General features: G+C 30.6%; 1 long non-coding RNA gene across 1 annotated transcript; it reads right to left on the bottom strand.

The window, feature by feature from the left end:
• Positions 1-900: 900 nt before the first annotated feature.
• LOC142241380 (uncharacterized) lies at positions 901-1308 on the bottom strand. The gene is made up of 2 exons (XR_012723607.1): positions 1155-1308; positions 901-1092 (listed from the first exon to the last, which is right to left on the bottom strand). It is a non-coding gene; the product is annotated as an uncharacterized LOC142241380 (long non-coding RNA).
• Between the last annotated feature and the right edge of the window lie 14071 nt (positions 1309-15379).

Here is a 15379-nt window from a genome sequence, read left to right as displayed (position 1 = left end):
GTTTAATACTCTGCTTTGCACAAATTAAAAATTATAGTCATTTTGTTTTTTGCTCTTCCCTATTCCAAGTGTTCACAACATTACCCTTATGCTACCTCTCTCTCCCTCTGTGGAAGAGGTTAAAGAATAGGGATACCGACATTGTCCTTGTGGCCCTCAAAACACTTTACAAACAGATAAGTTCATGAAATACCATTGGCGGTGGAGCAGTTAAACCTTTTAAAGTACCGTTTTCACTTGGGCTTCCCGCACCAGGCGCATGAAAGCCTCGCAGTTTCGTCCCCTGCGTACCATAAATGTCTCAATATATCTACGTATCTTTATTTCGGATTTTGTGTATCTTTGTTTTTCTTGGAATTGAGTGACATTGGGCTCTTCTTGGTTTGCTCTGGGATACAATATGACATTGTGCCATTGCTGATGCTTTGCTTGGCCATGCAATGTCCTGAAAACAGATTTATGTTGGCTTTTTAGGTTAAAACTCATGATTTTGTTGGCTGGATGTATACAAAGGGACTAAGGGTACTGGAAGTGCTTTCCTTTCAGACTTTAGGTTGGAGGTGGCCACGAAACATGAATTTGTAGTGACTACACGCTCACAAAAAATCGCTTCTGGAACATATACTCCCAAACATATTTTGCTTCAAGCATATACATTTTTGGGTATTGCCCAAACATTTATATGTTTGATCTCTTCCAATATATAATATGTTTGAAAGCATATTGGTCTAAACAATATATGTTTGGGTAGTCTAAGTTCCAAACATTTTGTATTTTTGCATCCAAATTCAATAATGTTGTCTTCCAAAAAACAATATGTTATTATGTGAACATATAATATGATTGGAAGCATTTTGCACCCAAAAATATTATATGTTTAAAAAAAATTCTCCCAAACAATATTGTGCTCTAAATTTTATTTATTTATTTATATATTTACAATCATAATGAATTATGAAAATAAACAGGTAATATAGGTGCTAACAACATAGGTTTTCGACCTGAATGCTCAAAATTTTGTTTCTGCCCAATTGTATATTCCCCCACATCTTTCTCACTTCCACGAGATTTTTTAGTTCTTAGCACCTTTTTCTTTAATACAAACATTGTAGAAGAAATTATTCAATTGTATGACTTTTTTATTTTAATTTTACCTTTTGCCGGACGGGGATTCGAACAGCGGACCACACAGTTTGTAAGGATCAAAGAAGTAGCTGATCAATTGCCCAAGGAAAAATAAAATGTTAATTTTGTAATAACAAGCAACAACCACCAACTTAATTCAATATCGCTCCCTGTTAAATAGCGCTCCAAGCTACTAAACACATATATGTTTATAGGCTATTTCTAAATTAATATATGTTTGCTTCCAAGCATATTATATTTACAAACATTTTATGTCCCAAACATAATATGTTCTAACATATTAACATATATGTCCCAAACATGTTATGCTAGTTTATGAACATTATATGCTTGCACTCAAAAATATTGTGTTTAAAAATTTGTGTTCCAAACATATAATGTTTATAGCCAAACATATGAAAAACAGTCTTTTTCATCCGTGTAGTCGTAGTGTACAGAAAAAAGTAAGCAAAGTAAGGTCCTGTATACACCCTCAAAAAAAAATCGCTTCTGTAACATATACTCCCAAACATATTTTGCTTCAAGCATATAAATTTTTGGGTATTGCCCAAACATTTATATGTTTGATTTCTTCCAATATATAATATGTTTGAAAGCATATTGGTCTACTTGCGACTTCCTTTGTAATAGAAAGTTTTTCATACATACGAACAACACTTGGCATAGAAAAATATTTTAGTTCATTCGTACTAAGAAGTATGCAATCCTTTCAAAACTTAAGGAAACACACTTGTTAGAATATAGGAAATTTTCCTATATTTCTATTGTCTACCTGTAATCGATACCTGTCATCGTAATCGATGCGTTTGCGCGTGGGTGTAATCGATATGTTTGCGCGTGGGTTGTTTTTTTAGTTGGAATCGCGTTGTTGTGGTATACGGAGAGATTGTTAAAAAATAATATGGTAAAATAATATAATAAATAACAAATAAAATATATAAAATATTTGTTATTTTAAATTAGTGAGAAAAATTTCCGTTTTTTGAAAATAAATCTATCAATGTTCGTGGTGGTGTATAAAGAAAGAACACACCAGCAGAATAACAACCCTTTCATTTGTCTTCATTTTGGAATCTTCAATTATCAGGTAATATTCAGTGACGCTAACCTTTTGTAACAAAAATGGTTTATGATTTTTTATATTTGTAGGTATTGAAATTGCAAAAGGAGGACAAAATCGTTAACTTATTAAAAGTGAAAAGTACAAGAAAAAGAAGAAAAAGTGCGTTTTACAGTTGATAATATCACATGGAAATTGGAAATAGTGCAATAATAAACTAATATTTCAAGGACAGTCGATGCTGTTGATTACTAATAAATATATTCAATATATTAATAAAACATGTCTTTTATTGAAGATAAAATTGCTTATATAAATAAATAAAATTGTATTTCAAAACGAAGGTAAGCAGTTCTAATTATGAAGTAAAAGTTTTACCACATATATGTAAGATTTGTCCAAATGAATGAAAAAATTTCAGTAAAATCATTCCATATATGAATTCAAATCAGTTAAATTTTTTCATTCTGTAGTATAGTGGTACAGAAATATAGGAAAATGTTAACTAATATATGGAATGCATTATACCTAATTTCTACGAAAATCACATCGTTCAAACAAATAAAAATGTCTTTGGCGCTATACGAAGTTCAACTTTCTTCACAATGAGTTCATTTTAACTTAAAGAAGGGGTCACTTTTTTCTGGGTGTAAATTTATTTTGGTGTGAACAATTGTTTGCTAGCATGTAACACCATTAACTTAGAAATACAAATAAATATGAATTTTTATTAACGAATAATTTTGTACTTAATTTAATTCTTAAGGCCGGTATAAATTGGTATTATCGCGTTAAAATGGCCATGTTTACCCTTTTACTTTTCTTTAATAATTTCTTTTAAAAGAAACTCGAACTCAATGCCCGCTTGTATTTTCGAAAAAATCCGTCAACTCCTCTTGGACTACTCATTAATAAAGAGGAACTAATCTTTGTTTTTACAGATCTTACTGTTTAATTTTTCAATGTTTCGCCCTGTTTTCATTTTACTTTCACAACTCTAAAAAGAGTGCACTGAAAATATATTGTCGTGAGGCCAAAGAGTTCATGTCCTTAAAATAAGAATACAACTTTTGCTTAGCTTAGAAGACGCATTTCTCTAATATAAAGTTTTTTCCATGTTCAATGGTCGATACTTTCAATGAAGTCGTGTTGTCGTTATAATTAAGTGATTTGACTTAAAAATGGGTATCATAACATGAAAGAACACAATTTTGGACTAAGGTCAACTTGACTTTAATAATTCAGAAAAATTCTTTATTCTTGTATTCTCCGCTTCTTTGGTTCGGAATCAATACCAAAATTGTTAAAGTGGAGACACAATCTTTGGAACCGGACATGCTTTTTGTTCAGTGTATAGTGCCCTTTCGTTAGTTTTTATGAAGATCCCTTTAATTACCTTTGTTTGAATATTTTGACTTACTCGTCCTACGTTCCGATTTGTTTTGACGAAACAAAAAAATTGTGCCCGTAAGCGAAAATGATAAACAAAATTCATGCTCTTTTTTTTCAAATATATTTTATCTTGGTTCCGAATGAATTTTCTCTCCGAATACTCATTTTAATATTTTACTTAAGCATATACAATTTTTGGCGAAGTCTTATATCACAACATATATATGTTTACTCATAATATATTCACACATAGTATTTTTCCTATATTTAATGAAATTTTCTTTGTGTATATATATTTGTAATGCGCCAATTGTTTACTTTCATTATTTTACTTCCAGCATACACTTTGTCTCTCTTTGTAAACACATATATGTTTATGGGCTATCTCTAAATTAATATATGTTTGAATCCAAGCATATTATATTTACAAACATTTTATGTCCCAAACATAATATGTTCTAACATATTAACATATATGTCCCAAACATATTATGCTAGTTTAGGAACATTATATGTTTGCACTCAAAAATATAGTGTTTAAAAATTTGAGTTCCAAACATATAATGTTTATACCCAAACATATGAAAAACAGTCTTTTTCGTCCGTGTATGTTCTGTATGTTCCCATTTCTACATAGTGTTGCAGAAATAATGGTATTCGAAACATTTAGCAAAAATGAGAGTGTAAGAGATAGAATTGAACTAAAATTGCTGAAATCATATACACCTTAAGGTTGTGATCAAGATGAAGTAACAGTGCACTGTTAGAAAAATATGTTTTTCATATGTTCCGATATAAACAAAATGTGTTTCGGGCACAATTTTTAAACACAATATATTTAAGTGCAAACATGTAATGTTCCTAAACTAACACAAAATGTTTGGGACACATATGTTAATATGTTACAATATATTATGTTTGGGGCATGAATGTTTCATAAAAATAATATGTGTGAATGTATACATATATAAATTTACACATTTCGAGTAAAAATATATATGTTGTGATACTTTATTCAGAGAGCGACAGAGAGAGAGAGAGAGAGTTAGTATAGAGAAAGGAATAGAGATGGAAACCGGGAGGGTTGAATAAAAAGATATCAACATAACACAGCGAGAATGAAATGAGAGCAATTTCTGTGAAACCGCTTATATGTTGTTTCGGAAAACTGTTTCATGATAAGGCCAACAATTTAATATGCTTAAGTCTAAATATTATTTAATTTGAATATTAGAATGAGTATTCGGAATAAAGAGAATAGACATTCGGAACCAAGAGAATAGACATTTGAAAAAAACAGCATATTTGTATTACAGAAAAAGATGCGAAGAACTCAAAAATTTCGTGGAAGTGAAACTTATGTGAGGGAATGAGCACAATCTTCTTTGAGGATTCTTCCAAGCATATACTATTTTTGGACTCAAAATGCTTCCAAACATATAATATGCTCACATAAAACAAACATATTAATGTTTCGCAGTATCCAATAATATATGTGCTTCCTGCAAAATATGTTTGGAACATATGTTAGAGAAGCGATTTTTGTTGAGGGTGTGTGCATCAGATTTTATTTCTATAGAATTTTTTTTTAGATTTTATTTGAAATTTTTCAAATTTTGTCAAGATTTTATTTCTATAAAATTTTTTGTCAAAATGTTATTTCATTATTGTTGTTTTGATTTCAGCTTAAAGCCATGCGCTGCCTAAACTACAAGAGTAGCTTAATCAACAGAGGAAAAAGTATGCTTTGTCAAATTTGTTTGGGCAAAGCCCTGTAGGCTCTAGACCATTCCTCATCAGCATCCTCTACTTGCAGCAAAACTATCAACAAATTATCAGAATAAATTCGGTAATTCACTAAATCCAAGGTAAATTACACTTACCCAATGTGAATATCTATAGAAAATTGTATCCCTATATAAAATTGTGTCAAGATTTTATTTCTATAGAAAATTTTGTTAAAATTTTATTTCTATAGAAAAATTTATTAAAATTTTATTTTTATATAAAATTGAAGTAATATTTTCTACCAAAAACATCAATAATTGTACCAATCTACCAAACAGTAAAACATCTACCAGTGTTTGGCTTACAAACTGTGTGGTCCGCGGTTCTATTCTCTTCCTGGCGAAAGGAAAAATTTAAAAAAATTATAAAATCCGCTGTCCAAGATTATTTTTTAAATCAATATATTTAATTATTTACAATTGTCAGTTAAGGCCAATATGGTCGCTAATTAATTCTGCATCAGTTTTCGTTCAGCTTTAGTAGCTGGTTAATTTCGCACCACTAAATTAAATCCAATAGATTTGTTGACTATTTCGACCTCTGCGTTAATTCAGCTCTTTTATACGCAACAATTTCAATAAAGATTAAAATGCCACTAATCACACAAGTCTATAAATTCATGAAGTCAAATCCTTGCCAAGTCAACAGACCAACAGCATCATCATAACAATGCGCACAGAATCATCCCCAGGGGAATATTTTGTCTATTGAAACATTCATTTTTATACAGTCACATTTCCAAGGATTTAGGATATGGGTCGAATATGAAAATGTTGATGATGATGTTGGCTTTGGCGTTCTTACTAAATCGGTTGTGGACAACAATTAATCAAATCTCGTCCTTAAATTATGCCTTATGAATGAATGTCCATACAAGTTGTCTATTACGTTTATACTATTCCTTTGTAAACTTCATTTTGAATATTTCAGTTATTATTTATTTCTCAGCTAAGTCAACCCCTTTAATCCTCCCGTCACTGCTCATGGGTCCACAGCGATTCATATGACATTTTGGTGGTTCATTATTCAATCTGTTGTTTTGGCAAATATTTATCACTATGAAGATGGTCCGGTGTACCAAAGACCCATATTGAATGCCCAAAAATAACAAAACCGCAGGACAAGGAAAAATGCTCCAGATAAAACCCACAAATATAGCGCAATCCATGTGGTTTATAAGGGGAATAAATATGGATGAAAGAGCTCCAACGTACGCAATGGAAATGCTATTATTAAAATACTTCTTAATGTTGATTTATAGAAAGTGAAATCTGTCATGACAATCTATTATCAACCCTTATCAAAATCTCACCCAACCAACTAACCACCACATCCACAAAAGAGAACGTGGTATAGGTTACTTATTTACAAGAGCGACATATCTCGAAAGAAAACGTTTATGGATGAGGTTCGAGAAAATGCTAATGCACGTCAAAAATTGTTTGACAATGGGCAAGTATTTCTTGCTATTGACATCCTTTCTAAATAATTAACATTCCTAATTCGAAAATTGTAATCATTTCAGTTGCTTGCCAATTTACACACAATAAACAAACTAGGTGATTAATTTTGTTTTGAGATATTGCAATATTAAAATAAGAGAATGGTGGCCCTTTTTAACACTTCGTAAATACACAAAATAGAGGAGTAAGCTTTAATATAAATCATTTTGATTTAAAATGATCTATCTATGGATTTTTGTTTAATCTAAATTAATTCTACACTCGCAAAAATATTGACCTAATATGAAAGATTATGCAACCTAAATTTTGAGGACACGCAATTTACACAATATTAATGAAAAATTTATTTAAAATAAAGTAATTTTAATTAACAGAAAGTTAATAATCTTAGTTTTAAGAATAGTTTTCTTTTGATTTAGGAAACGAATGATTGAAATTTGTGTTCATCGGTTAAAGTCGTGTGTCATCGAAATAAGGGAAAGGATTTTTGATTGAAATAAATAATCTTTAAAGTAACTGATATACAGAATCTTCGAATTAAAGATAAAAACTTCAAGTATAAGAGATGATTAATCTAGTTGTTTTTTTATGAATTTTTGTTTTGGGAAATTAAGAAACATTTTTTGCATCGAAGTATATGTTATAAGTTGACATTTATTTGAATATGAATAAATTTGTTAATGTATCGCAATAAAGAATGGAAATTTGGTAAATGAGATCTGTATCACAATTTTAATTTTACAGAGCATATACTGAAAAAACAGGAAAGAAAATTTTGGTTAATTCGATTAAGTTTAGAAAATTTTAACTAAACTGTGTTAGAAAGGCAGATGTCACGCCGATTTCACAAAAATAAGTAAATAATTTTCGATAAATTCAAGAAAATTTATTAGACAAAATTATTATTTTTCGCTTATTAAAGAAAATTTCGTAGTTTGAAGGAAATAATTAGAGTTCAAAATTACAAAAATGTCTTTAGTGCCATACGAAGTTCAAGATGGGAGCATTATTGGTAAAATTTACAAATTTTAAGAAGTTCTGACCTATTTTGTGGTAGACATGAATTTAGATAATCTTTATGCTTCATTTGTGTATAATTTTTTCACTTGTTTTAGTTAATTTAACTAACTTACTTACTTATTAAAATCATTGAAACTTTCTTAAAACGTAATAACTCCATGAACTAAAATACAATTAAATCGGCTTTAGTGATATATAAACTTCACCTTACATGTCGAACGAGCTCTATCGACCGACTGAAATGCATAAAAACAGGTGATTTTAGGTTATAAATTCAGCTCTTTGTCCCCATTTGAGTTGATCGATAGAGCTCGTTCGACATACAGAAACAGGCTGTTATTTTTAGTGTAGTGTAGTGCAGATTTTAAGTCGAATCACTTAACTATAACGACAAAACGACTTCACAACTTTTGGACAAGGAAAAAACTTTATATCAAAGAAATGCGTCTTCTATGAAAAGCAAAATTCGCATTCGTATAAGGATATGGAACCTTGGCCTCACGACAATAGTTTTTCAGTGCATAAAAACAAACTCTTTTTCATCATTTGAGAAAACACTTGTTTTAATAAGCACTTGTGTTTGATAACATTCCAGAGAGTATTAAGAAAACAAGAGAGAGAAACTGTCAAGCGAAACTGCGACAGTAGGTGGTAGTCATGAGGAAATTCAGTGTTGCCAACTCCCCAAGGCCAAAAAGCACCAAAAATATTTTATAAATTCTAACATACCACCTTCCACCACAAAATCGAAAATTAAATGCTCTACTAAAAAAAAAAAAAAAAAAAAAGTTCCGAAGATGAATTATGAATTGAATTTTAAGAAGTTAAGGTGGGTATTAAGATCGAGTTTAGCTGCTAAAATAGTCATTTTTCAACAATTACTTTTCTTTAATAATTCATTTTAAGGAATACAAACTTTGTTGCTATTCCCCATTATAATAAAATTTGCAGCAAATATGCATAATTTTATACCGTTTTTACTGATATAGTTTTCACTTTAGCGGCAAAACTCGAACTTAGTACTCACCATTATGAACCGCTATTCATTTTGATCAGTCATGTTTTTCAACTTTCAAAATATTAATATATGGAAGAAGTCTATTGCTTATTCCAATTCTGCGTGCTTTTGTGAATTTAATACAACGTTTTTAATGACATCTTTACCAAATTAAAAAATTCGGCACTCATCGTTCGACTTTCCTACAGAATACCCTAAATAACAATATTAATTAAAAAATAATCAATACCAACTTCATAACAATCAAATTCTATATTTGGCAATAAATTTGAGTTTCTTCGGCTCTTGAAAGTCTAATCAAAATTTTTGTATCAATTAAACTTAATACTGTTCAAAATAAAAAAGCACCAAAAGCACTAAATGAAAATGCCAGAAAGCACCAAGTTGGTGCTTTTTTTGAAAAGGCACCAAAAAGGCAATTTGGTGCTTTTTAGAAATCAAAAAGCACTAAATTTGGTGCTAAAAGCACCAAATTGGCAACACTGAGGAAATTTCTCTAATACCATGCAGTTTTTGTCGGCGCTTCTCTCAAATATCATACAGTTTGCGTCGGCGTCACCCAGTTCAGTTCTCTGCCGGCATTATGAAACGTAAGAAAAATAGGATTTAGAACCTACTTTGTAGTAACAATTGTTCTTTTATATAAATCTTTTCATTCTATTAAATTTTTTGGCAGACAATTTGATATTATAACTGCCGATGCCTTAATAAAGAATTTATAAAAACAGTGCTTCGACCGCAACGTCGGTTATACCAAAGCTGCAGGCATTGTGCGACATCTATACGGTTGACATTTGTTGTTTTTGTAGAAGAGAAATTTTCGTTCTATTGTTTCCTTAATACTCTCTGAACATCCAACTTGCTTTTGACATTTCGAGAATAGAAAATAGGTCTGTTCGGGTACTTTTCCAGTAAAAAATATATTTGCTTAAAATTGCTGAAAAGTACGCGAACGGCATCCAGCTTCTAAAACATTAAAATCAAACAACGAATCCTGTTTTTTAACTTCCAATTGTAGTTGCGGAACATGTACAGTGAAACCTCTCAAACTTGGACACTCTGAAAACCGGATACCTCCCAAATGTGGAAAGTTGTCTGGGGACGTTTGCTATATTAACACATAAAAGCAACCTCTATTACATGGACCTCCTAAATGTGGATAAAATTTAGGCGACCCTGCTTGTCCACCTTTCAGAGGTTTCACTGTACATTTTACTGGTACTTTGTTTGTTATCAACAACCAGGTGGCAAGTGGTTTGCAAGATTCCACTGGGGAATAAAACTCTAGCAAAAACTTTCTATTTGTCTATCTGATAACTGTCAAAGGTAATCTCTCACCGGCTCTCTTTTGCTGGCTTTTTGGTGTAAACGAACGACTTCCAGTAAAAATTTGTGATAATTATCAAAAAATTATCGGGTTCTCGAATGGAGCTTTGTTGTAGAACTGACACTACCTCAATTATTTTATCAAGATTGTTCCTGCATTTTACAGGAAAAAGTATTCTGAAAAGACAGCTAAATAAACCATTCCCAAAATTTGTATCAACATTTCCCAAATTCCATTAAGTAGGAGAATATAAAAAATGTAATATTTTTATAACAACTTCTCTCTTATGGCTGGTACTCTGTTCGGTTTTCGCGTTGAAACTCCATACAAAACCAAAAAATGCGAAAAACTAGCGATTTTTTTTTTCATTTGTGGTACTTTGTTTTTTCCGAGTTGAAAAACTGACGTTTATAGCATGGCACCATTTGCAATGTGAATTAAGAAATAATTTATTTATTAAAACTATTTGTGTGGGTTTATAACGTAAACACGGATCATATTTTTGTTCCGAAAATATACAAAGGATCAAAGGAGTAACAGATCAATTGCCCAAGGTAAAATAAAATGTTAATTTTGTTATAGCAAGCAGCAACCATATCGCTCACTGTTAAATAGCGCTCCTTGTTACCTAAATAAACACCGCTTTCTATGTGCGAAATAATGGTTTCTTCCTTTACCACTGAGCGTTTCGGCCTTTACCAATGAGCGTTCCGAGATTCTACACTGAAAAAACAGTGAACCCACTATGAAGAACATTTTTGGTTAATTTTGGAAAATTTAGATTATTTTTAGAAAATTTTAACTAAACAGTATTACAAACGCTGACATCACGCCGATATCACAAAAATAAGTAAACATTTTTCGACAAATTCAAGAAAATTTATTAGACATAATTAATTGTTTTCACTTGTTAAAGAAAATTTTGCAGTTTGAAGGAAAAAATTTGAGTTCAAAATTGCAAGAATGTCTTTAGTGCCATACGAAGTTCAAGATGGGCGCATTTTTTGTAAAATTTACAAATTTAAAGAAATAATTAACTATTTTGCGAGAAGTACGAATTTAGTAAATCTTTATGCTTCATTTGTGTATAATTTTCTCCTCTGTTTTAGTTAATTTATCTAACGTACTCAAAAAATTATTAAATTCGTGGAAACTTTATTAAAACGTAAAAATTCCATGAACTAAAATAGAATTAAATTAGCTTTAGTGAAATATAGGGTTCACTTTTTTTTAGTGTATGTTTAGCTAGATGACAATGGACCTCCTTTTTATAACGGATTGCGAAAGGCGTTTCACAGAAATGTCACTATTTATCATTACTGAGAGTGGATCGCTTACAAACTTTTTTGTGTTTAGTTGAAGCTGGTATTGAACCCAGGACCCTTTGGATACATACCGGCCATGCTAACTATTCCACCACGGTGGAAAGTCAGCTTGGCAATAGGGGCCTTGCCATTTGAGAATTTTTCAGAACAAAATTTTTTCTCTCAAAAATTGCCGATTTTGTGAAAGGAAGAACTCATATACAACATGGAAAATACACAGAAAAAAATTTCTCGAAAAATGTTCCAATTAAAATTTTGAGTTTTAAAAAATATTCAATTAAACATTTTATAGATTCAACAAATTTTTTAATTGAAACAAAAATCAATCACAAAAATTAATAGTATCAATTAATTTTTTAATTGGATCAAATAATTTTTTAATTGATACTATCATTGAAGATTGAAGGCTTTTCAATTAAAATTTTAATTGGATCAATTAATTTTGTGATTGAATCAGAATTTTTTTTTTGTGTGTATGACACGTAAAACGTATCTTCTTTTTAAAGTGATGGGCGTATAATTAGTCTGCCGTCCCGTTTGTAACACGTCGAAATATGGATTTCCGACTATATAAAATGTATATATTCTTGATCAGGGAGAAATTCTAAGACGATGTTCACCTATCTGCTCGTATTTTATCTGTAAGCTGGTCAAATTCGAAATAAGCTATATCGGTCCATGTTGCATATAAACCGATCCACCGATTAAACTACGCCACTATTATCCAACTTTCATAAAATTGGAAATTTCGAGGTATTTTATTTCCATAAAGAGCTGTGCTAAATTTGGTATATATCAAGTCCACGTTTTAATAAAGCCCCATATATACCGATTTCCCTATTTGAGTTATTGTTGGCATGGAAGTCGCACCTTTCATACGGAAATCATGTGTTTTGGGTTCGTAAATACACTGTTAGAAAAATATGTTTTTCATATGTTCCTATATAAACAAAATGTGTTTCGGGCACAATTTTAAAAAAACAATATATTTAAGTGCAAACATGTAATATTCCTAAACTAACACTAAATGTTAATATGTTAGAATATATTATGTTTGGGGCATGAATGTTTCATAAAAATCATATGTGTGAATGCAAACATATATAAATTTACAAATTTCGACTAAACATACATATGTTGTGATATTTTATTCAAAGCGACAGAGAGAGTATAGAGAAAGAAATAGAGATGGAAACCGGGAGAGTTGACGAAAGATATCAACATAACACAGCGAAAGAATCAAAAGAGAACAATTTCTGTGAAAGCACTTGTATGTTGTTTCGGAAAACTGTTTTATGATAAGGCCAAAAATTTGATATGCTTAAGTCAAAATATTATTTAATTTGAATAAAGAGAATAGACATTCGGAACCAAGAGAATAGACATTTGAAAAACAAACAACATATGTTTTCGCCTTGAGAGCAGCATTTTATGTATGTGTGGACATGTGTTTTGTTTATCATTTTGGCATTATGGGCACAATTTTGTTCTTTGTTCGTTAAAAGAAATCAGGGGTCTTCATAAAAATAACGAAAGGGCACTATACTCTTTTTAGAGTTGGGACAGTGAAATGAAATAAGGAGGAAATAGTGAAAAATTACACAGTAAAATGTATAAAAACAAAGTTTAGTTCCTCCATATTAATAAGTAGTCCACGAGGAGTTGACGGACACCTTCAAATATAAAAGCGTTCATTAAGTTCGTGTTTTGCAGCTAAAGGCATTTTAGAGCGATGGTGTTAAATGCTAGTAAAACACTGTTCACGCCTAAATAAATTTATGTTTATATTATAAAATTATTTATGTACACCCTCAAAAAACATCGCTTCTTTAACATATGTTCCAAACATATTTTGCAGGAAGCACATATATTATTGGATACTGCCGAAACATTAATATGTTTGTTTTATGTGAACATATTATATGTTTGGAAGCATTTTGAGCCCAAAAATATTATATGCTTGGAAGAATTTTTCCCAAAGACGATTGTGCTCATTCCCTAACATACTCGTAATTTTCACTTCCACGAAATATTTTAGTTCTTGGCACCTTTTTCTGTAATACAAATAATGTTGAAGAAATTATTCACTTTAATAAATTTTTTAAATTTTACCTTTCGCCTGCACGGAGAACCGAATCGAGGACCATACAGTTTGTAAGCCAACACACTATCCACTGGGCTACGTAGCTGTTATAGTCACCAGTAGATAATTATCGTTATAAGTTACATTTATATAGCATAGTTTGCAGCGCCCACGAGCCCATGCAAACATAACATAATTTAACAGAAACATACATTTGTTTGCCACGTGGAGCAGTGGTTAGCATGTCTGCCTTGCATGCAAAGGGTCGTGGGTTCAATCCCTACTCCGACCGAACACTTTTTTTTTAATTTACACATTTATATTTATACTATAAAATTTTTATAATGAAACTTCGAAATGTGGGTTATTAAAGATTTATAGTCAGTAACAGTGCTTGATATAAACGAAATTGACTGATTTTTGGATAAAATATTATTTTTTTATTGCAAAAATAACAATTTTGTAACAAAAACTGTTGGAAGGAATTCAAAAACTCTAACAAAAGAAGATCGTGGAGTCGAGTATAAACATACAAAAATAATTTTATAATATAAACATAAATTTATTTAGGCGTGAACAGTTTTTTACTAGCATTTAACACCATAGTTCTAAAATGCCATTTATTTTTCTTTAATAATTCATTTTAAAGAAAATAAACTTTTTAAATTGTTTTAGCTGCATAACTCGAACTTAATACCCGTTTTTATATTTGAAGGTGTCCGTCAACTCCTCGTGGACTACTTATTAATATGGAGGAACTAAACTTTGTTTTTATACATTTTAGTGTGTAATTTTTCACTATTTCCTCCTTATTTCATTTTACTGTCCCAACTCTAAAAAGAGTATAGTGCCCTTTCGTTATTTTTATGAAGACCCCTGATTTCTTTTAACGAAAAATTGTGCCCATAATGCCAAAATTGGTTCCGAATGTCTATTCTCTTTATTCAAATTAAATAATATTTAGACTTAAACATATCAAATTTTTGGCCTGATCATAAAACAGTTTTCCAAAACAACATACAAGCGGTTTCACAGAAATTTTTGTCTTTTGATTCTTTCGCTGTGTTATGTTGATATCTTTCGTCAACTCTCCCGGTTTCCATCTCAATTTCTTTCTCTATACTCTCTCTGTCGCTTTGAATAAAATATCACAACATACGTATGTTTAGTCGAAATTTGTAAATTTATATATGTTTGCATTCACACATATGATTTTTATGAAACATTCATGCCCCAAACATAATATATTCTAACATATTAACATAGATGTCCCAAACATTTAGTGTTTGTTTAGGAACATTACATGTTTGCACTTAAATATATTGTGTTTCAAAATTGTGCCCGACACACATTTTGTTTATATCGGAACATATGAAAAACATATTTTTCTAACAGTGTATGTTTATACTCGACTCCACGTTCTTCTTTTGTTAGAGTTTTTGAATTCCTTCCAAATTTTGAAGTTTTATACCAAAAACAGTTTTTTGTTACAAAATTGTTATTTTTGCAATAAAAAAATAATATTTTATCCAAAAATCAATTTCGTTTATATCAAGCACTGTTACTGACTATAAATCTTTAATAACCCACATTTCGAAGTTTCATTATAAAAATTTTATAGTATAAATATAAATGTGTAAATTAAAAAAAAAGTGTTCGGTCGGAGCAGGGATTGATCCACGACCCTTTGCATGCAAGGCAGACATGCTAACCACTGCTCCACGTGGAATACAAATGTAAGTTTCTGTTAAATAATG

Source organism: Haematobia irritans, chromosome 1, assembly GCF_050003625.1.
Source record: "Haematobia irritans isolate KBUSLIRL chromosome 1, ASM5000362v1, whole genome shotgun sequence".
Lineage (NCBI taxonomy): Eukaryota > Metazoa > Arthropoda > Insecta > Diptera > Muscidae > Haematobia > Haematobia irritans.
Note: the sequence above shows the minus strand (reverse complement) of the source record. Positions and strands in the feature narration are given on the sequence as shown.